Source organism: Panulirus ornatus, chromosome 5 (assembly GCF_036320965.1).
Source record: "Panulirus ornatus isolate Po-2019 chromosome 5, ASM3632096v1, whole genome shotgun sequence".
NCBI classification, from domain to species: domain Eukaryota; kingdom Metazoa; phylum Arthropoda; class Malacostraca; order Decapoda; family Palinuridae; genus Panulirus; species Panulirus ornatus.
In genome coordinates, this window is record NC_092228.1 from 45,436,153 (window position 1) to 45,461,769 (window position 25,617).

Sequence of the window (25,617 nt, forward strand, 5' to 3'; positions counted from 1 at the left end):
GGTTGCCATCTTTCTGATTGGAATTTCCCGGAAAAGTCTCCCCGACTTGTATGATTCCAGCTTCCCCCCCCCACCGGGTCTGGTTCCAGCGAGGGGGGAGAGAGGTGTGTGTGGAGTAGAGTAGCACCTTCCATGATCGAGGTGTACTGGTAGATGAGAGAGAGAGAGAGAGAGAGAGAGAGAGAGAGAGAGAGAGAGAGAGTCAAAGGAGAATGGAAAGATAGATTTACGATAGACAGACCACACAGACAGACCCCCCCCCACCCCCACCCCAAGCGAGATGCCCTGGCCTTTAACACCACGAAAATGGGCGAAGGGTATTCCTTCAGCGGTAGAGTTACTGAATATTGAACTACCAATTGTTCTCAAGGCCAAGACTAAATCTGTTTGATATCCAACTCGAGAACTACTTTGATGATTACAGTAACAAATGAATAAACTTGATTAAAAGGACAATATGATATGGGCGATTTTTCAGCTTTATTTTTTCCTTTACTGTTTAGCAGCTAAATTACTTTCTTCCTATAGAATTCCCGTGGTAGTATAGTCGGTCTGTATTACCGCGGTGTTACTTCATAGCTATTTTCCTATTGGCTGACGTATACTGTCCTCCAGCAGATAACCTGGTCATAGACCATCAGGTCTTGTGTTATCTGTCCTTCCCATGTATACTGTCCTCCAGCAGATAACCTGGTCATAGACCATCAGGTCTTGTGTTATCTGTCCTTCCCATGTGCTGTCCTCCAGCAGATAACCTGGTCATAGACCATCAGGTCTTGTGTTATCTGTCCTTCCCATGTATACTGTCCTCCAGCAGATAACCTGGTCATAGACCATCAGGTCTTGTGTTATCTGTCCTTCCCATGTATACTGTCCTCCAGCAGATAACCTGGTCATAGACCATCAGGGTCTTGTGTTATCTGTCCTTCCCATGTGCTGTCCTCCAGCAGATAACCTGGTCATAGACCATCAGGTCTTGTGTTATCTGTCCTTCCCATGTGCTGTCCTCCAGCAGATAACCTGGTCATAGACCATCAGGGTCTTGTGTTATCTGTCCTTCCCATGTACTGTCCTCCAGCAGATAACCTGGTCATAGACCATCAGGGTCTTGTGTTATCTGTCCTTCCCATGTACTGTCCTCCAGCAGATAACCTGGTCATAGACCATCAGGTCTTGTGTTATCTGTCCTTCCCATGTACTGTCCTCCAGCAGATAACCTGGTCATAAACCATCAGGGTCTTGTGTTATCTGTCCTTCCCACGTACCTTTCACTCCCTTACTGAGGGAGAATCTCCCCCTATCTTTACCCCACCCTCCCCCTCCCTTCCCTCGTGGTCCTGCCTTACCCACTCCCTACCTATTTCCACATTCCTTCCAAGACTTGCCCAAATCTGCTCGAAATCCCTCATCAGCGGGAGCCCCACGAATGACTGAGTGAGCGCAGGGAGAGGGAAGGGAGAGTCCAGGGAGAGGGAGAGACTGTGTCGCTCCCTACCTACGAGTGCCGGAGAGGCTTAACGCGTAGCGCTCACCACACGGCAACGATTTCCTCCAGTGTAGATATTCGCCGTAGGTTCATCTGGGACTGACTTCGCCCATGAGTCTGATCTTCTTTTGAATGATCTTGTCATCACGTCAGTCCATGTATCTAAACTCCCCTGGAACTGTTATTACCCAGTTCTCCTGGAACTGCATGGAATAATACTTCCAGTTTGTCTGCTGGACGTGGGTGTGTCTTGTGTCTCCCTCCGATACGTGGTTTACCATGTCCCCAGGAGTATATATGTGATGGTTTCTGTTTATCTTCGTGATGGATCGGCTTTTTCCCCCAGATTGTTAAGACAGCGTCTTCTGTTTGCTGCCAGCGCGACACACACACACACACACACACACCACCTTCTTCCCGAGTCTGCTCAGTTCAAGAAGTTCTTCTCCCAGTCTTTCGTACCCAAGTCCATTCGTTTTGCTTGTCTTGTGTTTCAGGTAATATTCTCGCTTCTTTATCTCTCTCTCCTCCTCTGTTATCGTGGCCGTGTTATCAAGGACGACGGAGGGGGAAAACTGGATTATGATACCACTGATTGTGGCAACAGCTTTCCATCTTTGGGGGAACTGACGCTTTATGTGGGTCAACTTTGGCGTTGTGTGTGTGTGTGTACCTGCTGAGAGAGAGAGAGAGAGAGAGAGAGAGAGAGAGAGAGAGAGAGAGAGAGAGAGAGAGAGAGAGAGAGAGAGACTGTGACCCTTACAGAAACCTAACCCAACCCAACCATCGAAACCAAAAAAAAAAAAACCCCCTTTGCCAGTCGTAACCTAGTCACTATAACGTAATCTTAAACCAAATCGAATCTTAAGCTTATGAGCTTAATCTGTACGAATCCGAGATTGGTCTAATCCAGATATTATGCAGCCGTACGTGGGTCAGGTCAGGTCAGGTCAGGTCAAGTCAGTGCCATATTATGAGTGTAGGATTTTATCCGTAGCCAACGGATGGGTATATCACACAGACAGACAGACAGACAGACACACACACACACACACACACACACACACACACACACACACACACACACACGTGCTCGCCATGTTTCTCATTCATAGCTACACATCTTCCAGGTTATCGCCGTTGAGAAATAAATGGAGTCGAGCCATTCAAACTGGCGCGTACAGTTTATTTCTTAAAAGAACCCAATCTAGTGAATGTCGACTTTATCAGCCTCCTGAACGTCTGGGCTTTTTCCAAACTCCTTTGTAACTCCGTCGCTGTAGTAACGCGGGGGAACTCTTACCCTAGGTACAGCCCCCACCCCCTCCTCATCTCCTCCCGCCCCTCTCCCATCCCCTCCTACGTATTATCACCCGCCCTGCTCACCCATTCTCCCCCTCTCCCTCATTTCTTAATCAACCATTCCTTCCCCTCCTCCCCTCCTACGTATTATCACCCACCCTGCTCACCCATTCTCCCTCTCTCTCTCTCCCCCATTTCTTAATCAACCATTCCTTCTCGTCTCGTGACTTTTGCATTATCCCAGTCCTTTCCCAGTCACCCCAGTCTTCCGTCACCCATTCCAGTCACCCTCCCCCTCTCCACGCTGCCCTAATCACCCCCATCCTCCTCCACCCTCCCCTACTCCACCCCAGTCACTCCACCTACCCCTCCTCACCCCAGTCAGCCATCTTCCCCTTCCCACTCTATTCACCCACACTTTCCCCTTACCCCACCCCAATCACCCCATCCTCCCCAGCCTAACCCTAATCACCCCCTCCTTCACCCCAGTCACCCCACCCTCCCTTCCCATCCCAGTCACGCCTTCCTCCCCTCCCTTCCAATCACCCTCTTCTTCACTCCCCACACCCCTTAATCGCCCCCCCCCCCATATACTCTACATCCCCCCCTCCCCTCCCCTCCCCTCCCCCTCCTCACCCCATTCTCCTAGTTCCAGGGGCGCCAAGATCAATCGCCTCTCCACCAGTGCCTGGAATGGGTTCATGCTTTTTCCAGGCCCTGCGTCTGGAAGTCGACGGACTGACGTCTGGAATGGCCTCATGGAGATGGAGAATTGCGATTTCGAGTTCCCAGGATTGGCCTATTTCAATGAGAATGAGAAGGAAGCAAAAGTGAGAGAGAGAGAGAGAGAGAGAGAGAGAGAGAGAGAGAGAGAGAGAGAGAGAGAGAGAGAGAGAGAGAGAGGGAAAAAATAAATAGATCGAGGAAAGGGAAGGAAATATATCCCGTTATGGCAACAGTGTTTGTTGTCAGAAGATGGCGTTTATTTCTGGTCTTGAGCTGGCTATACTGCAGGGGAGGTTTTTTTTTTTTAAGGGGGTTTTTAAGGGCACGTCCGGGTTAGGGTGGGTTTTGTCCAATCGGACTCGGTTTTGGTCCATCCAGGTTGGGTTTTTTGCCGGTCTTGGGCGGTTTTGGGTCTGTCCACCTACGGATTTTGTCCGTGTGGGTGGGTTTTTGGTCGTCCAAACTGGAGGTTTTGTCTGCCCAGTCTGGTTTTTGGTCGTATGGGCTGGTGGTTTTTGTCTGTCCAAACCGCGTCATTTAACTGACGACCCTAGAGCACGACGGTGCGACCCTTGAGCACGACGGTACGACCCTAGAGCACGACGGTACGACCCTTGAGCACGACGGTGCCACCCTTGATCACGACGGTACGACCCTTGAGCACGACGGTACGACCCTTGAGCACGACGGTACGACCCTTGAGCACGACGACGGTACGACCCTTGAGCACGACGACGGTACGACCTTAGAGCACGACGGTACGACCCTTGAGCACGACGGTACGACCCTTGAGCACGACGGTACGACCCTTGAGCACGACGGGTCACAATTCGTATAGAAAGATACAATGATATAGCTGTAGACCTGACTCTATATAGAAGACAGAATTCGTCTATACCCAGCGTCTATACAGAGATAGCTATCAGTTTATATACCCTGGAGAATATGAACCTATATACATCGCAAAGACCCCCTTACTCATGCAAATTGAACACTGATACACAACATATTTCTCGTCCTCAGTATATCTTAAGTTCAGATATAGATGCGCTCAAGTTTAGAAGCGGGTTAGAAAACTTTAGAAAGTTTTAAATGAGAAAATAAAGTTGTAAGGTGGAGAGCAGCATCTCAATGCCTGAGCGGGCTCGGGGGAGTTTTGATCTAAATCTAAACCTGCTTCAAAGTCGAGGGGGAAGTTTTCGAAACCTCGCTCGCCCTAAGTAGATCCTCTCTCTCTCTCTCTCTCTCTCTCTCTCTCTCTCTCTCTCTCTCTCTCTCTCTCTCTCTCTCTCTCTCTCTCTCTCTCTCTCTCTCTCTTCTCGTGTGATCCACAGATAATCGTGTGGTGTACAGTCCATGTGATCATGGGATGATGTAGTCAGCTGACCATGTGATGATCAGTAGATCATGTGATCAAAAGTCACGTGATGAGCATATCATGTGATGAGCAATATACCACGTGATCAATACCACATGTAATCACCCATGTGATGATCAGTAGATCTTATGATCAACAGATCATGTGATTAACCGTGTGATGATCAGATAATGTGATCAACCATATGATGCTCAACAGGTCATGTGATCAACCATGTGATGATCAGATCATGTGATCAACCATATGATGCTCAACAGGTCATGTGATCAACCATGTGATGATCAGATCATGTGATCAACCATATGATGCTCAACAGGTCATGTGATCAACTATGTGATGATCAGATCATGTGATCAGCCATGTGATGATCGACAGATCATGTGATCAACCTTGTGATGGTCAACAGATCATGTGATCAACCATGTGATCAGATGATGTGATCAACCATGTGATGATCAGTAGATCATGTGATCAAAAGTCACGTGATGAGCATATCATGTGATGAGCAATATACCACGTGATCAATAGCACATGTAATCACCCATGTGATGATCAGTAGATCTTATGATCAACAGATCATGTGATCAACCATGGGATGATCAGATCATATGATCAACCATATGATGCTCAACAGGTCATGTGATCAACCATGTGATGATCAGATCATGTGATCAACCATATGATGCTCAACAGGTCATGTGATCAACCATGTGATGATCAGATCATATGATCAACCATATGATGCTCAACAGGTCATGTGATCAACCATGTGATGATCAGATCATGTGATCAGCCGTGTGATGATCAACAGATCATGTGATCAACCATGTGATGATCAGATCATGTGATCAGCCGTGTGATGATCAACAGATCATGTGATCAACCATGTGATGATCAGATCATGTGATCAGCCGTGTGATGATCAACAGATCATGTGATCAACCATGTGATGATCAGATCATGTGATCAGCCGTGTGATGATCAACAGATCATGTGATCAACCATGTGATGATCAACAGATCATGTGATCAACCATGTGATGATCAACAGATCATGTGATCAACTATGTGATGATCAACAGATCATGTGATCAACCATGTGATGATCAACAGGTCATGTGATCAACCATGTGATGATCAGATCATGTGATCAACCATATGATGCTCAACAGATCATGTGATCAACCATGTGATGATCAACAGATCATGTGATCAGCCGTGTGATGATCAACAGATCATGTGATCAACTATGTGATCAGGTCCCCCGTCCAGATCTAACCAGGGGAATTTCCCCCAGCACAAGAGGGGGTTTCCAGCCACCATTCAAACTTTGTCCCTCACTTCTGAGCCAGCCCTAAACAAACTGTTTGGTATTTTCTAATGAACCTTCCCCTACCAACATAAACTTTGATTTCATACTTTGGAAACTTTTCTCCCCCTTTCCCTTTTGGCTACCATTAGTGAGACAGTCCAGCCTCTCGCATCTGCTCTTAATCGTTTCCAGTACTGAACAAGTTCAGGCGGGGCCATATTGTACACACTTCCCTTCCGCGTGATTCTCCAAACGCTTCGCCGAATCCCGCGTTAGCGAGGTGGCGCCAGGGACGGACAAAGATAGGCTTCATCCGCTCACATGCATTCTGTAGGTGTCGTGTGTAATGCATCTAAACCACAGTTCCGTATCCATTAACCAGGCCCCACAGACATCTATGTTGTTTCACATACCCTGGTTCAGCCTGCTGACAGCACGTCGCCCAATGTATACCATATTGTTCCAGTTCGTTCTGTCTCTCGCACGCCTCTCACCTTCCTGTATGTTTAGGTTCCATTGACTCAAAGCATCTTTTATTTCATCCTTCCATCTCATTTTCTATCTCCTCCTCTGAGAGAGTCTCTCTTTACTCATCATCTCCATATGTCCAAAGCACCACAACCCCTTTCATCTCTCTCAGTTATATTCGCCACACCGCACATGGTCCTCAGACATTTTATTTCCAGCACATCCACCCTCTTCTGTTCTTTTCTATCGAGGGCCTTAGCCTCGCCTCCATACAACACCGTCGGGACTCCTATACCATCACACATGCCTATCTTTTCGCTGAATGACAGTGACCACTCTTTCCACGCAGACGTCAGTGCACCCAAGACCTTCGCCCCCTCACCGACCCTATGACTCACCTTCGCTTTGATGGTTTCATCTGCTGCCATGTCCTCTCCCGAATACCCATAACTTTTCTTCTTTCCTCCTGGTTCTTTCCATTCAGACACACTCACGCCAACCTCTCTCTCCCAACTGTTAAACTTCATCACTGACTTTTATTCACATTATATCTCGAGTTTCTCCTTTCGGACATTTCTCCTAAACTTAGATTCCAGTTTCTGCAGTTTTTCGTCGAGTGAGTGAGTTGCACACACACACTCAGCTTCACCCAAAACACTCGCCTCTCTTCCCTACTCCTCTCGAGTTTAGGTGTATGAGCGCTAAGAAACAATCACCTTTCATAGTCCATTGTAGCCAAACGAGGTGATGACCTTCCTCAGTGTAGCCAGACTAGGCAGTGACCCTCTCCAGTGTAGCCAAGCGAGGCGGTGACCTTCCAGAGTTTCAGCCAAGCTAGATAATCCCCCCCCCCCCCCCTCCGCAGTGTAGCCAGCCTGGGTGATGACCCCTCCTCCCCAAGCGGTTTTAGCCATCCGGGTGATGACCCCCCCTTCCCCCCTGTTTTAATAGCCCCCCAAAGGGGATGGGCCCCTCCCGCCCGTGTTAGCCCTCCCCCGGGGGATGACCCCCCCTTGGGTTTTTAATTTAGCTGACCCCACTACCATTAATTCCAAAGGGGGGATTACCCCCTGTTTTTTTCTGCCCACCCCGAAGGGGGCCGCTACATGGAACAGGGGAGAAGGGAGGGGAGAAGGAAGGGGAGAAGATGGGAGAGAAGGAAGGGGAGAAGATGGGCAGGAAGGAGGAGAGGGGAGGGGACGCTGAGATTCAAAAAGGCCAGGGAGGAAGAAGGGGGGAAGCAGAGGGAGAAAGATCGGAGGGAAAGGGAAAAGAAAAGAAGATGGGAAAGAGGGAAAGGAGAGAGAGATGGAGGGAGAGAGAGGGAGGAGAGGGTGGTGGGACAAAAGGGGGGAAGGAGAGAGGGAGAGGAATGAGGAGAGGGGAAAAGAGATAGGAGAAGATGGTGAGAGAAGTGTGAGAGAAAAGAGGGAAAAGCTGAGAGAGGGGGGGGAGGGAGAGAGGAGGAGAGAGAGGAAGGGGGGGAGAGGGAAGAAGAGAAAAGAGGAAGGGAGAAAGTGATCGAAAAAGGGTCGGGGGGAGGAGGCCCAATATAGGGGATTTTGAAAGATGGAGAGTTTGAATTTTTGGGAGATAGGTGGGAGATTTCGAGGGGGGGGGGGGGGGAAAAAGGGTTTATTTTTTTGGGAAAGGGGCGGCATTGGAGTAAATTTAGAAGGGGTTTTTGTTTTTGAGGGATGATGGTGGTACATTTGATGGAGGGGGGGGAGTTTAAGGTGGGGATCGTCTGGTCGGGGAGGGGTTTAGGGGGGTGAGTGGAAGGGGGGGGAGGAGGGGAAAGGGGGAAGGAGGTAGTGAGGGGGGGGCCCCGGGGTGGATTTTATGGAGGGGAGGGAGTATAAATGGGGGGGGAAATTTGGTATTGCGGGGAGGGGTTTTTTGGGGGGGCCCCTCCTTATTACTAAGTTCTGTATGGGGGGGTAATTTTTTAAGTAGGGAGGGGTTCTACTGGTGGGGGCCCATTTTGTACTTTACGGGGGGGGTTCTCCACTGTCTTATCATAATTGTCATATCATAAATGTTTTTTTCACTTTCTCATAAAACCGTTTTTTATCTCATTCATCCACCATCTTATAAAAGGTCTTCATCCAGTATTATATAACAAGTTTCTTGTTTGATTTTCATGTTATGTCATGTGGTTGTTCTCTCCCTACATCTCTCGAAGAACTGTTTACTGGGCTTCGGGCATCGATTTTTTTGTTTACAACTTTAAAAGGTTTTTAATCAGGTTACCTCTCACTCTTCTCTCTTTCACGTGGACAAATTAAAGGCCTCCAGCCTTTCCATGAAACTCACTCACCGCTCATATTTGTATTCATCATCTTGTTTTTCTCCTCCTTGGACCCTTTTCTGTCGGCTTTTTTGTTTGGTTTTTTTTCAGGCGAGGGGGACCAAACTTGAGATTTTATTAATTAATTTTGGCCTTATTATGTTGGATGTGAACAGCTTGATAGATATTATCCTGTCTCAAAACTTGAATACGTGTCCAATATTTGCCAGAAGACACTTGGTCTCCACAACTGTTCCCCTTATGTGGGGGGTTTGGGGCCCAAGGCTAGGTACGATATGGACTCCCAAGTCCCTCACACACACACACACACCAAAAACACACACACAACACACCAAAACACACACACACAAAACAAGGGTTCCTGCAAACTTCGTTTCCTGTGGGTTGATACTCATATAAAGGCTTTCTTTCACTGTGTCCCATCTTCATTATATTGGAATGAATTTTGTCAACTATGTATCAACCAACTTCGGCGTCTGTCTAGGTCCCCTTGTAAGTTGATGCAATCCTCCTAGCTTTATCACTCACCTCATGACCTGGGCATCATCTGCAAACATGTTCATGTAAGAGTCCAGTCCTTCCGGAATGTCGTTTGCATAGATCAAGAAGAGGAATTGTTCTAGAACATAGCCCTGTGGCACCCCGCTCTTGACCTCAACCCATTTTCTGAATGCTTCTTTTTACCATGTTTTTTCTTTTTTTTCCCATTCCACTAAGATGATTTTTTGTTCATGAAAGGGGGCCCATTTATTTCTGCCAGAAGATCCTACCTCACAAACCTCTCATGAGTTTTTTTTTTTCTCCAGAGATCCTTCTTCACTTTACCTCTTTTATACTGAACAGTGTAAAAAAGGGCTTTTTTCTGGCAATTTCCGGGTTTACAGCCTTCTCTTTTGTCCAAAACGTAGCTCACTCTCTCGTTGAAATGGAAGAGGTTTTTTATACAAGACCATCTTTCCGTAGAACTGTTCCTTCTGTGTTCTTGTATTTCATCCTACGTCCTTCTATTCCCCATGTCCATCTATTCGAGTCGTCCCCCCAACACTCTCTGTTCCCACCCCTCCATCAAAACAAAAAAAGCCGGGGTTGTGTCCTAGCTTTTGGCTCCTGGGCGGGGAGGGGTAAAGTAATTTGGAGGAAGGCTAAAAAACCCAGCCCCCAGTGTTTTTTTTAAAATCCTTCACCTACAGCAGAAACCCCCCTGATCCAGTCCTTATAGAAGTTTTCTAGTTTGTCATTCTCCTCCTCCTATAGTGCCATCGGGGAGCCAAAATCCGGGGCGGGTAGAAATGGATAATTCGCCAGTTAAAAACAGACGCCATAAATTTAGGGGGAGTGGGGAAAAGGGAAGGGGGGTATTGAGAGAGAAGAGATGAGATGGGGGTGAGAAGTTGGAGAGTGGGGGGGGAGAGATGAGGAGGGTAGGATAAGGTAGGGTGGGGGTGTTCAAAACGAGGACAGGGGAAGTAATGGGGGGTTTATTTTTGAAAGGAGGGGGGAAAAGGGGTTTTTGAAAAAACGATTGGGTGACCTGTAAATTTGGGAAGGAGGGAATGGGGGTTGTATTTGGGGAGAATGGGTTTGAGCGTTTGGGTGATTTCCTCACGTCCTTGTTTCCTCGATATCCCGTAACAAGATGATTAGGAATGGACCAAAGTTGTACCATATGTACTACAGACGATGCCCTTAAAACTTGTGCAAAGGGGGGAAATTTGAGTGTCAGAGGTTCCCAAAGGTTTTAAAGGGCAGATGGTCTTTTGTTAGGTAGATTACTTCTGAATCATTGTTTTCACAATAACTACAGACTGTAAGAATGGATGGCTGTCAAATTTGTACCACAGATCCTCCATAAAAAAAATTCCCATGTTTTTGATTAGGGTATGTGAAAGGTCGAGGGGTTTAAAGGTCAAGGGGTTTATAATGTGAAAACACATAAGAGGTTTAAAAGATTACGGAAAGCGTTTTCTTTCACTCTCTTTAAACAAACGTTATTATTTTTTTAAAGGGTTTTTGGTGGGAAAATAGGAGTTGAGAGGGCTTTGAAGGTTTCAGGAGAACAAAAACAAAAAAAAAAAACTTTTGGTGCCCTTTTAAAAAACCCGTGTTGAACGAGATGAGGGGGTCTTTACAACATGTGGAAAACTTTCAAGAAATTTCCTCTGTGTTTTCCCCACAGGTGTTTGATCTTTGGCGGGGTATTTAATTCCGTTTTTGCGGGTTTTCCCGGGCGGACTCGCGGGAAAAAAATTTTCCCTCGTCCATTTTTTTGAGTAGGGTTTCCTTTGGGTGGTTTGTTGTAGGTTTTACAGTTGTTGTTATTTAGCGCATGGGATTACGAGGTTGATACATCATACAGTTGTGTGTATAGCGCACGTATACGAGGTTGATACATCATACAGTTGTGTGTATAACGCATGTATACGAGGTTGATACATCATACAGTTTTTTTTGTATAACGCTTTTTATACGAGGTTGTTTCATCATTACAGTTATTTGGGGGATAGGGGGCATATATAACCCAGGTTGATACATCATACACCGGGTGAAGGTGTACAAAGTTATGAGATATACACTACACATTCTCTGTCAGCTAGAGTATACACTGATATACAGGACGTTTACATATACACGTTATACCCCTCTCTAATACACGTCATTTCACTGGGGCACACGTTATTTCAGGTTTTAGGGAATGTACTCAAACCACACACACACACACACACACACACAACACACACACACACCAAAACACACACACGGGAACCCCAATTTTTCCCCCTCTCCTCTCTCTCCCCTTTTTCTTCCTCTCCCCCTCCTCTCTCCCCCTCCCCCTCCCCCTCTTTCCCCTTCCCCCCTCCCCCTCCCCCTCTCTCTCTCTCTCTCTCCAACCCTCTTCATCCCCCCCGATGCTCTAAGTTTTTGTTGTCTGGTTTACATCATGCGGCCGATTTCAAAAAACACAAACTTTATTACACTCCCTACTGCTGTGTTTGTGGGGTTTTTTGTGTGTTTTGTTTTTTGTGTGTGTGTTTTGGTTGGTTTTGTGTTGTGTGTGTGGGTTTTTGGGGTGTACGTACCTAGAGATCTGGGGTCTCTGGGTACGGGGACAAACCCCCCCCACCCTCTTGTGACCACCGGGGGGACGTTTTTTGTATAGGAAAAACTCCCCTCTCCCCTTTTCCCCTCTCTCCCCCCTCTTTTCTCTCCCCCTTTTCCTCTTCCCCTCTCTCCCCTCTCCCCTCTCTGTAGGGTGGGGGGGGGTATTTTTGGGGTGTGAAGGGAGGGGGAGAGGGGGGGGGGAACCCTTTTCATCTTATTTTCGGGGGGCCCTGTAATAGAAACCCCCAAAAGGACAACAACCCCCCCCCCCCCCTTCCCCCCCGGGGGTGAAAAAGAGAGGGAACCAGCCACACATCCTCTTCTTTAATTAAAATCTTTTCTCCTGCTGTGCTTCCTTCTTCTGTCGCCCTCATTTTACACTCCACAGGTGGGGGCCCGTGGGCCGGGCTCCGTGTTTTTTGTTTTTCCGTTGTGTTGTGTTGTTTTTTTTTGTTTTTTGTGTTTTGGGTTTTGTTTGTGTTTTTTGTGTGTTTTTGTTTTGTTTTGTGGTGTTTTGTGTGTTGTGACCCCGGGAGTGATCAAAGGTTTTCCTTTCATAATTAGCTAATGGGAGAGGAGGGGGCCCTTTTTTGTTTTTTTTTTAAGGTGAGATTTCCCGGATTTTTTTAACTGGGGTTTCTACTTCTCCTCTTCTCTCTCCCCCCCCCTCTCCCCTCTCTCTCTCCCCCCTTTTCCCCCTTCTCTCCCCTCTTTTCTTTTCTCTCTCTCCCCAATCACATTAATGACTTCCTCCCCCACCTCACCCCCCATGGACTTTTGGCACTTTGGAAACCCAAGGTTTTTTTATATCAGATAAAACCCTGGGAACATCCCTTTTTTAAAAGGGTATTTTTTAAAGAAAAAAAGAGAGCTTTTAAAAGGGAGTCTCAGAATTATGGTTCGTCATATTCCTCATGTCTCCCTTACAGTTTGACTATATCACATAACTTTGTATATTGTATATTTTTGGAGTTTTTACTTTTTATTACCTGCCCTTTTTTCTCGTCAAAACCCAATAAGATTTGTTTGATATTTTGATGTCTACTTTGAAAATTTCAGAGGAGTATGTCCCTTTCGATATTTTTAACGACCCCAGGCATCATTACCTTTTCTAGTTTTTTTTTTTTTTTTTTTTTTTTTTTTTTTTTTTTTTTTTTTTTTTTTTTTTTTTTTTTTGGGGGGGGGGGGGGGGGGGGGGGGGGGGGGGGGGGGGGGGGGGGGGGGGGGGGGGGGGGGGGAAAATAAGGGGGGTATACATGGAATAGGGAGGAGACGGATTAGGGAATTTTGAGGAACTTATTTTTGAACGACTGCGGGGCGTGTAAATCCCGGGAGGGGGGTTATAGTTGTTTGGGTATAGGGGGGGAGGGGGTCCTGGTGGTGGGGAATGGGGGAGGGAACCCAAATGAATGGTGGAAGGGGGGGGCTCAAAGGGGGGGAAGAAGGGGAGAGAAGAGAGGCCCGGTTTGGGAAAAGAGGAGAGGAGAGAGAGGGGGAGGTTTTTTATGTCTAAAGGGGTCTGTTTTTTTTTTACGGCCCCAAAATTTAAACAGGTTTTAAACAAAAGTCCTTTCCCCTCTTCTCCTTTCCCCTGGGGGTTTTCCCCCCCCCCCCCCCCCCCTCCCTGTTTTTTCCCCTTTCCCTTCCCCCCCCTCTTTTTTCTCTTTTCTCCCCTCTCCCCCTTTTTTCTCCCCCTTTTTTCTCCTTTTTTCTCTTTTTCCATTACTTAAATGCTCTGGCCCGCCCCTCTCCAAAACGGCGGGGTTGGGGGCAAAAGGGGACCCCCCCCGGTTTTGTGGGTTTTTGGGGTGTTTTGTGTTGAGGTTTTTGTGTGTTGGGGTGTGTGTGGGGGGAAAAAAAAGGGTTTTTAGGGGAGGGTTGTGAATGGTTTGGGGAAGCGGAGGGGAGGTATGAAAGGGGGGAGAGTAAAAAAGAAGGAAAAAAAGAAGCAAAAAATAGGAGGGGAAAAAAAAAAAAAAAAAAAAAAAAAAAAAAAAAAAATAAGAAGTTTAAAAGCAATATTATACTATATTTATTTTATTATATATATATATATATATTTATATATATAATTATATCTTTCTTTCTTTCTTTTCGTACATATTCGCCATATTTATTTCCAGCATTTAGCGGAGGTAGCGTTAAGAAACAGAGGACTGGGCCCTTTGAGGGAATATCTCAACCCTCCTGGCCCCCTTCTCTGTTCGCTTCCTTTTGGGAAAAAAAAAAAAAAATAAAAAAAAAAAAAAAAAAAAAAAAAAAAAAAAAAAATTTATTATGAGTAGATAAAGTTTTTCGCCACTCACCGGATCCTATTTTCCAGGTTTCGGAACTTGATACGGTGTATTGGATATTTTTTGATGTCTTTTGATTTTCCTTGTGTGGACGAGGATGAGGGTCAGGCTGGGGGGGGGGGAAGGGGGGTTTGGCCTTGACCAGTTATTTATGTCAGACAGACAGACAGCGTGTGGTTAGACACCACGTATATTTAACACTGTGTGTGTGTATGTGTATGATGAGAGAGAGAGGAGTGAGAGAGATGAATGAGGATTGGTGGTGAGGGGAGTGAGGAGATCGAGAGGGAGTGAGTGGTGAGAGCGCGTTGGAGGGGAGATTTCGGAGGGGACCGCGAGGAGTGAAGAGGGGGGAATTGGGGGAGGGATAGTGGGCTGTGATAGCGAGGGGCGCTGTGGTTGGTATAGAGTATGGTCGAGAGGATGATGAGGGGGGTGGGGAGAGGGAGAAGGAGGAGGAGAGTGCTCTGGTGGTAGGTTGGGATCTTTGGTGGAGAGGGTGGGTGAGTGAACGGGGCGTGAGAGATTAGAGATGTTCGAGAGTGGGGGGATGGTCGAGAGAGGTGATTGTTGAGATGGTGTATCTGGAGGTGGCGTGAGGAGGTTTAGATTCACCGACGGGGAAGAAGAGGTGGGATCGATACCGGGGAGGGGATGACTTGGGAGGTGTTGGGATGATGAGGAGGGGATGAGAGGGGTGAGAGATTGAGGATATATATATTAAGGAAAAAAAAATATATATATTAAAACCCCTACGGACCATCGAGCCTAGCGCTAATGACGTTTCCGCCACCATCGAGCGGTTTTCCATTTAGAACCTTTTGTCGAGGGAATAATAAGTCATTAGTAGGACGGGAAACTCTGGCGGAAAAAATATTTATTGGTGTTTTGTGTGGGACGCCACGGGCCTGACGCAGGTTGCCACATACCACATTAAGATAGATATTTTTCTTTTTTTCCTAATTATTTATATTATTATTATCATTATTATTATTATTATTATTTGTGTATTTATTGCTATTGTTATTATTATTATTTGTGTATTTATTGCTATTGTTATTATTATTATTATTATTACTATTATTATTATTATTATTATTATTTTCCTCCTCTCTACCTCTTCTCTCTCTTCTACCTCTCTCTCTCTCTCGTTTCCCAGCTCTCGTCCGCCTCACTATCTCCCATCATCTTACTTCCTCTCCCCCCCCCCCCCCCCCCCCCCCCCCCCCCCCCCACCTCTCCATCCTTCCCCATCCTCCCTCCCTCACCTCGTAATCTCTGGCCCGGTCCCTCCCTTTCGCCCGAAGCTGAGACTGGCGACAAAGGAAGACCAATATTGGGTCTAGTCGCCATTGTTGATGTCAACACAAAAGCATTGCCTCTCTGTCATCCTGGGAATTTAGGTTGAAGAAAAACCCGATCCAAACCCCCCCCCTCTCCCTAACCCACCCTTTCCCAGATTAGTCCGTTTCTTTCTGGGGATAAAAGACCTTCCCTCATTTACCTGAATTGTTTCTAGAACTTCATAATTTTTTTTAAAAGTGGAATTTAATGCGAGGTTACATACTAATAAACGTTTCATCTTTAGTGAGTATCTAGGTTTGTTTTTTGATTTCCCGTGTGTTTGATGTGTGTTGTGGTGTGTGTGTTTGTGTGTGTGTATTGTGTTTTTGTGTGTGCTATGTGTGTGTGTGTACATAAAATGGGATGGAAACTAGTGCTCAAGAACGGGGAATGGGATGCGGGATCTTATATTCGTTCCCTTTAGGGGGGGGAAAAAAAGGAAAAAAAAGGAAAAAGAAAAAAAAAAAAAAGAAGAAATGTTTTGTTGTTTTTGTGCATTATGCAAAAGTTGCTTTTTAGGTCTTAATGGAAAGACTGCGTAAGGGTTATATTTCAGTCACAAGGATGTGTGTATAGATGAAAGGAACCCTGTTCGTTCCTTTAGCATTAGACATCGTTATAATGGACGCCCCTCTTGCAGATGATGCAGTAATGTTTTCCTTGTTGTTGTTGTTGTTGTTTTTGTCATTATGTACGAAGGTGAATGTTTTTTTTTTCCTCTTCATGGTTCAGTAATTCCGAGAGAGTTGTTGTGTATATCAATCTGTGTAATTGGAATAATGTCGGTGTGTTCTTTCCATTCACCGTTCAAACTCTTAGTGTTTTTTTAGAGAGAAAGAGTAGTGAGAGGAGAGAGGTATAGGACGATAAGGGAAAATTCGAGAGCGTTGTGACTCGGGAGATATATTGAGAGGATTTGAGTGAGTATGGGGGGAGTGGTGGAAGACTGATGGTGAGTGAGGAGGTGAGAGGAGAGAGGGGGGGGGGGGGGGGGATAGGATGGTCGGGGGAGCGAGGAGATGTGAGGTGTGGTTGAGAGGGAGGAAGAGGGGAGCGAGAGGAGTACGGAGAGAGGTTGGTGAGGGACGTAGAGAGAGAGGGAGGGAGAGTGTAGATATGTGGTCCACATGTGGGTTAAGGGAAATAGGGATTTGTTATCGCCCTTACAAGGTCCAGATTTCCATTTACAATAAGGATAAAGGTTTATTTGTGGGGCCATAACAAACGAAAAATGATACAGCCCAATCATTTTACGGATTGTTTTGCTGGGGGGGCAAGTAAGTTAGGGTTTATTACTAAAAGCATGTGTATCCGTCCGCATCCAGTTTGTACGAGTTATGTATTACTTCTTCCCATGAAGTTCTTCTGAATTGGAAAATTTGGATTACATTTGAGAGGATTTTTCATGGGGGATTATTGACACATGACTGAAAACGTTGAATCATTTAAGGAAAATATCTGATTTTGGGATCTTTGTTTCATTTCCATACTTGTTTTGTCGTAGGGAAAAGGGAGAGGATTTATTCGAAAACCCCATGGCATGCCATGGGATTAGTCATGTCTGTGTGGTTCATGTGAACACAGTTCATATTAAGGGTGCCATGTATGATGCACCAGCTGGGACAATTGATCATGCGAATGCATGAGTGTGACTGTGTTTTATTGAAGACGTCCATTGAATCGAGGACGAGGGCCAGAGGTTAGAGGAAGATTGTGACTCTCTCGTGGGGGGAAATGGAAATCTTCTATACACCATTTCAATTTTGTTAGGACAATCATGGATATGGGAAAACGGAGTTTTTTGAACAATGCCTTTTTTGTTTTAGCGGGAGTGAGTTGTCGACAAGAAAAAAATCTTCAGTGGCGTATGGGCGGGGGGAACGTGGAAATACTGAATATGTGGTGGAAGGAAAGTGCTTTAGTGAAAGTAGGTCTGGCTTAATGATGAATATGATGTTCAAAAGTGAAGGAACTTTGAATTACACAGGTGGCGCTCAAGCCAGCCAGGGTTTTGTAAGGTGCTGGGGAGATGGAAAAAAGGAGTTACCAGCGAGGAATTAAGAACAGAGGAGTTATGAAAGAGGTTTTGTATTTTTTGATAAGATCTTTGTGTTTGTTGATCCAAGTGGAAGATAATCTGAAACCTTTTCCCATGGATGAACGGGAATTTGAGTTCCCCGTTCCGTAAGTTTAATAGTGAAGTGTTAAGTGTGTTTATCATGCTTTCTTAAGTGGTTTTTTAGTGGTGAAGAGGATGATGCAGAGGACGGTTATTGTGTGTTGTGTGTTTGTGTTGTGTGTTTGGGTGTGTTGTGTGTGTCTCTTTGTGGTGTTGTTGTGTGTGGTATATGACTGATTCTCAAGTGTTTTCCGCAGTGGAAAGACAAAAAGGACGCCAATTAACACCGAGAACACTAGTTTGGAATTTGATTGGGATGGGATGGGGAAGGTCTCTCTGTGGGGAAAGCACTGGGATGTGGTCAATACATTTCGGCGTGTGGTTCCTCAAGGACGTGGTCTCACCACACACTCACACCACCACACACCACCGGTTGTGGCAAGTGGTGCTCGAGATGGCGCCGGTTGTGGGGGAAAGAAATAAAAAAAAAAAATAATAAGGTAAAAAAGTACCGAGTGTGGTGGAGGATGGGGCCCCTCACCCACTGTGTAGAACCTCCCTCCCGTATACAGTTTACAGTACTAAGAGATGGGGGGCCACCCACCCCCTTACCAGTGTTAGGAGAACTCCCTCCCCGCTAGCAGTTTACAAGTGATGGGGGCCTCACCCACTGTAGAACTCCCTCCCCGTACAGTACAAGAGATGGGGGCCCTCACCCACTGTAGAAGAACTCCCTCCCCCGTTACAGTGCAAGGGAGAGATGGGGGGCCTCACCCACTGTTAGAACTCCTCCCCGTACAGTTACAAACAGGATGGGGGCCCTCACCCACTGTTAGAAAAAACCTCCATCCCCGTTACAGTACAAGAGATGGGGGGCCCCTCAACACCCACTGTAGGTGTAGATTGAACCTCCCTCCCCGTACAGTACAAGAGGATGGGGGGCCCTCACCCACTGTAGGAACTCCATACCCCGTACAGTACAGAGATGGGGGGGCCCTACCACTTATTGTAGTAGAAACTCCCCTACCCGTTACAGTACAGGTGATGGTGGCCCTCACCCACTGTAAGAACTCCCTCCCGTTACAGTACAAGGGAGATGGGGGCCGGCCCTCACCACTCTTGTTAGAACTCCTCCCGTACAAGTTACTAAGGATTGGGTGGGCCCTCACCACCCACTGTTTAGTTTAGAAATCCCCTAAGAGAACTCCCCTCCCCGTTACCAGTACAAGAGATGGTGGGCCATCAACCCAATGTAGAACTCCCTCCATACCCGTACAGTACCAGAGTGATGGGGCCCCATCACCCTTGTTATGGGATACTCCCTCCCGTTTTACAAGTACAAAGAGTTTGGGGGGCCCTCACCAACTGTTTTACGAACTCCTCCCCGTACAGTAAAAGTGATGGGTGGCCCCTTCCACCCACTGTTAGAGAACCTCCCTCCCCGGTACACTACAAGGAGGATGGGGGCCCTCACCCACTGCTAGATCTCCACTCCCGGTTTTTAAGTTACAATGAGGGTATGGGGGGCCCTCAACCACTGTATAGAACTCCCTTCCCCGTTCAGGTACAAGGAGGTAGATGGGTGGGGCCCCTCACCCACTGGTTAGATCTCCCTCCCGTACAGTACAAGAGATGGGGGGCCTCTCTCACCCTCTTTAGAAACTCCCTCCCGTACAGTACAAGGACATTCATTGGGGCCCTCACCCACTGTAGAAAAGATACCTCCTCCCCGTACAGTACAAGAGATGGGGGGGACCCTTCAACCCATGTAGTAGAAACTCCCTTCCCCCGTTACAGTTACAAAGGAGATGGGGGGGCCCCCTCACCACTGTAGAGAAACTTCCCCTCCCCGTTACTGTACAAAGAGAGGGGGCCATCACACTGTTAGAACCTCCCTCACCGTACGTACTAAGAGATGGGGGTCCCACAGTGTTTGTAGATACGCCCTCCCGTACAGTTTACAAGGAGATGGGGGCCCCACCCCCCACAGTGTAGAAACCCCCTCCCCCGTACAGTACAAGAGATGGGGCCCACCTCACCAGTATTTTGAACCCTCCGCACAAGTGAAAAATAGGCAAATCAACACACCACACACACACACACACCACCACAACACGCCAGGCTCAGTGTGCGGGTACTGGGGGGTGTTCGAACGCCACCACAGTGACCCACACTTCACAACAGTTGCAACATGCGTGCCGCTTGAACCCTTCCCATCGCGGGTTTTTTTTTTGGGGGGGGGGGGGGGGGGAAGGAGGGGTTTGACACCATCGCTTTTTGACTCCCCCGTCGCAGAATGCGAAGGGGTTCCCGACTCCTCCCCCCTTTGCCCCGGGGGGGAGGGGAAGGGGGGAGGCGTTTTTAATCAACCCCGTCCCCACTTGAGTCGCTTTCCTTTTATCAGAGAGGTGGGGAGGGGCCCCGGGGACCCTTTTCCGCAGTTTTCTTGGAAACCCAGCCCCCCCCCCCCTCACCCTCACCTACCGGAGGAGTGGTTGGTGGCAACGGCCAGGGCACCGAAAGTTAATGTTTTTCCCCCCCTTCCTCCTCCTCCCCCCTTTTTGGTTTTTTGTGCCTACGCCCCCGGAATACCCAAAATTTCCCGAAACCAGGCCCCTCCCTTTCTTACAACCCCCCCCCCCCTTTCCCCCCCACCCCCCCACCCCTACCACCCCCCCCCTTCACCGACTACCTTATAATCGGATAATCACCTTCATTGGGGAAAATTTCGACTCTGATTGGTGATTTTTAAAATTATATATATATAATATATTATTTATAATATTAATATATATATATATATATATAATATATATTAAATTTTTATAGATGTGTGTTATATTTTTCCCTTTCCCGCCCTTTTAATCAAAAATAAGTTTGGTCGAAGGGTTTTGGTCGACAGCCCCGATTGGAAAAACGTGGCCTCTCCCAAGGTGAGGGTTTGTGGTTTTGTGGTTTTTTTTGCTGTTTCTGTTTCTCCTCCTGTTGTTTTACTGTTGCTATTCCTGCCCCCCCTCCCCCCTTTTGCTTCCGCGTTGTCGGCCTTTTTGGGCGCGGGCGCGTTTTTGTGTTCGGTTCTGGTGAAACGTTTTTTAAAGGGGGGGAAGGGGGAGGGGGGGGGTTCGTAATTGATAAAAAACAATGTGGACGGGTTTTTAAAAACACCACTTCTCTCTCTCCTCTCTTTCTCTCTCTTTTTCTTTCCCCTCCTCTCTCTCTCTTCCCTCTCTGCTAACTCCTTGTTCTTGTTATATTTTCTTTCTTTATTATCAATGTTTTCCTAGACACCTGACCGAAATTTCTTACGAGATTTGTTGTTTTGATTTTTGTCAGTTATTATGTTATTATCATTGGATCAGCGATAATTGATGGCTTTTGTTTGTTTTAAGGACTTTGAGAGTGGATTTTTGAAAATGGGGTTTTAGACTTGAACTCGTCGGGGACGAGCTGGAGCCGACGGTACGGGCCTTGAGCACGACGGTTGCCTTGAGCACGATGGTTCGGTGTGGCCACCACGGGCCCTATAAACCCAAGGGGGTCGTACCGTCGTTTTTTTTTCAAAGGGGGGCCCCCCCCTCCGTCCGTGCTCCCAAAGGCCCCCTATTTTTGGGGGTTCAAAGGGTTTTTTGTTTCCGTCGTGCTCAAGGTCCCTTTCCCCTCGTGTAAGAGTCCCTTTTTTTGGTTTTTGTTCTCAAAGGGGCCCCCCCCCCCCTACCGTTCCCGTGCTCAAGGGTTTTGTACCGTCGGCCAAGGGTCCCCTAAACCCTCGTGTTCAAGGGGTTTTTTTTGCCCCGTGTGCTCCCAAGGGTTCGTCCCGGGGGGGGTTTTTTCAAGGGGTCGTTTTCCCCTCGTGGGGTTTAAGGGGGCCGGGACCGTCGTTTCTCAGGTTCCCCCTACCGTCGTCACAAGGGGTCGTACCCGTGGGGCTCGGGGGATACCGTGGTTTCACAAGGGTGTTTCCGTGCCCCTTTAAGGAGCCACCAAAATAAAAACCGGTTTTTTTCTTAGGCCAAAAAAAAATTTTTTCTCGGTCCGGGTTTTTTTAAAAGTTTTTTTTTTAAATTTTTTTTTTTTTGTTTTTTTTCCTCAAAATTTCGTAAAATTTTTTCCTTTTTTTTTTTTTTTCCTTTCTTTAATCTTTTTTTAAAAAGGGGAATTAAGCCTGGTTTTGGGTTGTGGAATTTTGCCAGGGCCCTGAGGCCTCTGCGTATATATATATTTATATATATATATATTATTATATATTTATTTAATATATGTGTGTTTTTGTGTTTTTGTTTATTTTTTTTACTTTGTCGCGGGTCTCCCGCTTTTAGCGATTTTTTTTAGCGAAAGGGGGAAACAGACGAAAGAAGGGGCCCAAACCCCCACCGCATACACATGTATATACAAAAACGTAATATATAAATAATATTATAATATATTATTTTATATTTTAATTTTTTATATTTTTTAAAAATATTTTTTATATAAAATTTTATATTTTTATATATTATATTTTACTTTTTTTATTTACATTTTTTTTTAATTGTTTCTACCAAATTTCAAAAAAAAAATTTTTTAAAACCAAATTTTTTTTACAAAGTATTTGGGGAAAATCAAAAATTATTTTTCTTTATTCGGGAAAAGATGGGGAAAAAAAAAAAAAATTTTTTTAATAAAAAGGGGTTTTTATAGGGAAAAATTATGAGTCAAAGTCACCGTTAGTAAAAAAAAGGGGGAAAATTTAAAATAAACGGAAATCGTTAATGGGGATGTTTTTAATTAGATGAAAAAATTTCCTGAAAAAGGAAAGGGGGAGGGGGGTAGGGGGAGAAAAAAAAAACTAGTGCGTTAATATAAAGGGGGAGGTTAGGGAAAAGAAAAAAGTGGGTATATGAAGAAGGGTGGGGAAAAGGAAAAAAACAAGTGGTTTTAGGGAAGGAGCTTTGGGAAGAGACAAGTGGGGTATTGAAGGGGGGGGTTAGGGGAGAAGAACAATTTGCGTTTTAAAGGGGGAGCGTTGGGGGGAAGATAGTTGCGTTATGAAGGAGCGTAGGAGAAAGAAAAGTGCGTTATAAAAGGAGCCGTGGGGAAAGAGGAAAATTTCCCCCGTAATGAGGGAGCGTAGGGAAAAGGGACAATAGTGGGTATATGAAGGGGCGTAGGGAAAGACAAGGTTGTCGAAATTGAAGGAGCGTAGGGAGAAGACAAGTGCGTATATGAAGGAAAATAAAAAGGGATAGTGCGTATATATGAAGGAGCGTAGGGAGAAGACAAGTGGTTTTATAGGGAAGGGCGTAGGGAGAAAAGGGGAAGGGACAACAGGGGTGTATATAAAGGGAAAGGCTTTTTAGGGAAAAGGGACAAGGTCCCGGTATTTTGAAGGACCCTTTGGGGAAGAGGAAAAGGGTGCGAATATAAAGGGAAAGCGTGGGAAAAGAAGAAAAAAAGTGCGTATATGAAGAAGGGGAAGGTGATGGGAGAAGACAAGTGCGTATATGAAAAAGGAGTGGGGAGAAAAAACAAGTGCGTTTTTTGAAGAAAAGAGTAGGAGGGGGAAGAAAGTGCTTTATATGAAGAAAGTTAGGAGAAAAAAAAAAGGCGTATTTTTAAAAGGAGAGCGGGGGAGAAGAAAGTAAGGGGGTTTATTTAAAAGGTGTTTAAGAAGGGGTTTTGGGGGAAGGGCCTATATGGGAAACATTGGTGAGTGAGGTTTTTGTTTGGGGGAAAAGGGGGAAAGGGCCCTGGGGATTCATAAAGAAAAGATAAGAAGTTTAGAGAGGGTTTTATTTGGGAGAGAGGAGGGAGGAGAGACGATTTTAGAAGAAGTGGGAGAGGGGGGTGGGTGATAGAGAGAGGAGAGAGAGAGGGGGAGATAGGAGAGAGAGGGAGAGAGTCTTTTCTGAAACTCATTTTCCCCTCTTTTTTTATCGGATCCCCATTATACACAGGGGAAAATTTTTATTTAAAAATTCCTACCCTTTATCTCCTATCCTATATTGCAGGTCACTTAAAACCTGTCTTTACGGGTTGTTGTGGGACCCCGTAGGATTGGGGTTCCCCTTTAAGCTTTTTTTTGTTCCCAATTTTTTAAGGGAAACCGGGCGTCCCCAAAAACAGTGGGGATTTTTCCCCTTTGGCCCTTTTTTTTAAAGGGGTTTTAGTCTGCATTTTTTTTTTTAGGTCCGGGGTTTGATCGTTTAAATACTGAAGTACTTCCCCCGTTTTGGCCTGATCCGTTTTCTTTTACGGGGGGGGTTTTGGTGGGTGATCATTAAGGTCGGAAATTTTCCTCTCTCTCCTTTCTCCTCTCTCTCTCTCTCTCTCCTTCTCTCTATTCCCCCCCCTCCTCCTCCCCTCTCCCCTTTCCCCTATCTCATTTTCTTGATTTTTCTTATCCCTTTTCTCCTCTCTCTTTTTCTCTCTCTCTCCTCTCTCCTCCCCTCTCTCTCTTCTTCTCTCTCTCTTTTCCCCCTTCCTCTTTTCTTATTCTCTCTTCCTTCCCCTCTCTCTCCTCTCTCCCTCTTTCTTCTCCCCTCTCTTCTCCCCCTTCCCCTCCTCAAATTCTATCCCGGGAAAAGGTTTTCGGTCACGGAGCCCCATTTTCGTCTTTATGATCTTTACGTCATTATACTTAAAAAACGACAAAATTTTAAACCAAATTTCAACCATGGGAAGGGCTCAAACCCCCCCTCCCGGCTCCCCCATTTTTCCCCCCCCCCCCCACCCCCTAAATTACGCCCAGGGCCCCCCCCCCCATCTTAAAACTCCCCCAAAATTTAGGGCTATTTAAAACCACCGAAACTTTTGATATTTCCCTCTTAAAAATTTTACCCCTTTCCCCTTTTCTTTTCCTCCGTTTTTTTTTTTTTTTTCTCCCTTTAATTTTCCCCCCCCCCACATCCCACGCAACTTCTACATGCCACTTTTCTCTTCTCTCCTCTCTCTCTCTTCTCTCCTCTCTCTCTCTCTCTCTCTCTCTCTCTCTCTCCACAGGGGGTTTTGGGGGAATTTCCCCCCTCCCCGCCGCGTCTTTAAATTCCCCCCCCCCCCCCGCTGCTGGGGGGGGGGGGGGGGGGAAAGGGGGGAAAATGGGCAAAAACCCGCCGGGGGGGGGGGGGGGGGAGGGGGGAAAGGGGGAAGTACTTGAGAGGGGGGGGGAAAGGAAGACGTGGTCGAGGGAAAAAATTAAGCAAGGGGGTTAGGGGAAATTTTGGGTTGGGGGGGGGAAGTAAAAAAAATGGGGGGTAAAAAAAAAAGGGGGAGTGTTGTCCCCCAATAAATTAAAAATATATTTTATATATTTTAAAAATATATATTTTTATAAAATATAAAATTATTTATATATATTTTTTAAAAAAGGGTCACAATTGCGCGCAAAAATAAAAGATTTTTCTATGGGGGGTTCCAGGGGGAAAAAATTAAAAAAATAAAAAAACACGAAAATTTCCCCCAAGTCCCTTTTTTGTTTGTAATAACCCACATCACAGGGGAGACCAAGGGGAGAGAGTTTTAAAAAAACATTTCAGTTGATTTATCGAAGAGAGGGAAACTTTTTGGACGGCCCCCTTTTGGTTTAAAAATGGAGTGGGTTACCCTTTATGATGTGGGTTATTTCACGAAAGTGTACTTGGGGCCCTTTTTGTGTTTTTATTTTTTTCCCCCTGGACTCTTGGAATATATATTTATATATATATATATATATAAATTTATTTATATATATATATAATTTATATTATTTATATTTATATTTTATTAAAAACACACACACACACCACACACCACACCCACACCCCA

At 46.0% G+C, this 25,617-nt stretch overlaps 1 long non-coding RNA gene across 1 annotated transcript in view; it reads left to right on the plus strand.

Moving 5' to 3' along the window:
- The window catches only part of LOC139746905 (uncharacterized), a 214,058-nt gene that overhangs the window by 45,105 nt on the left and 143,336 nt on the right, over positions 1 to 25,617 (plus strand). The window lies entirely within an intron of this gene.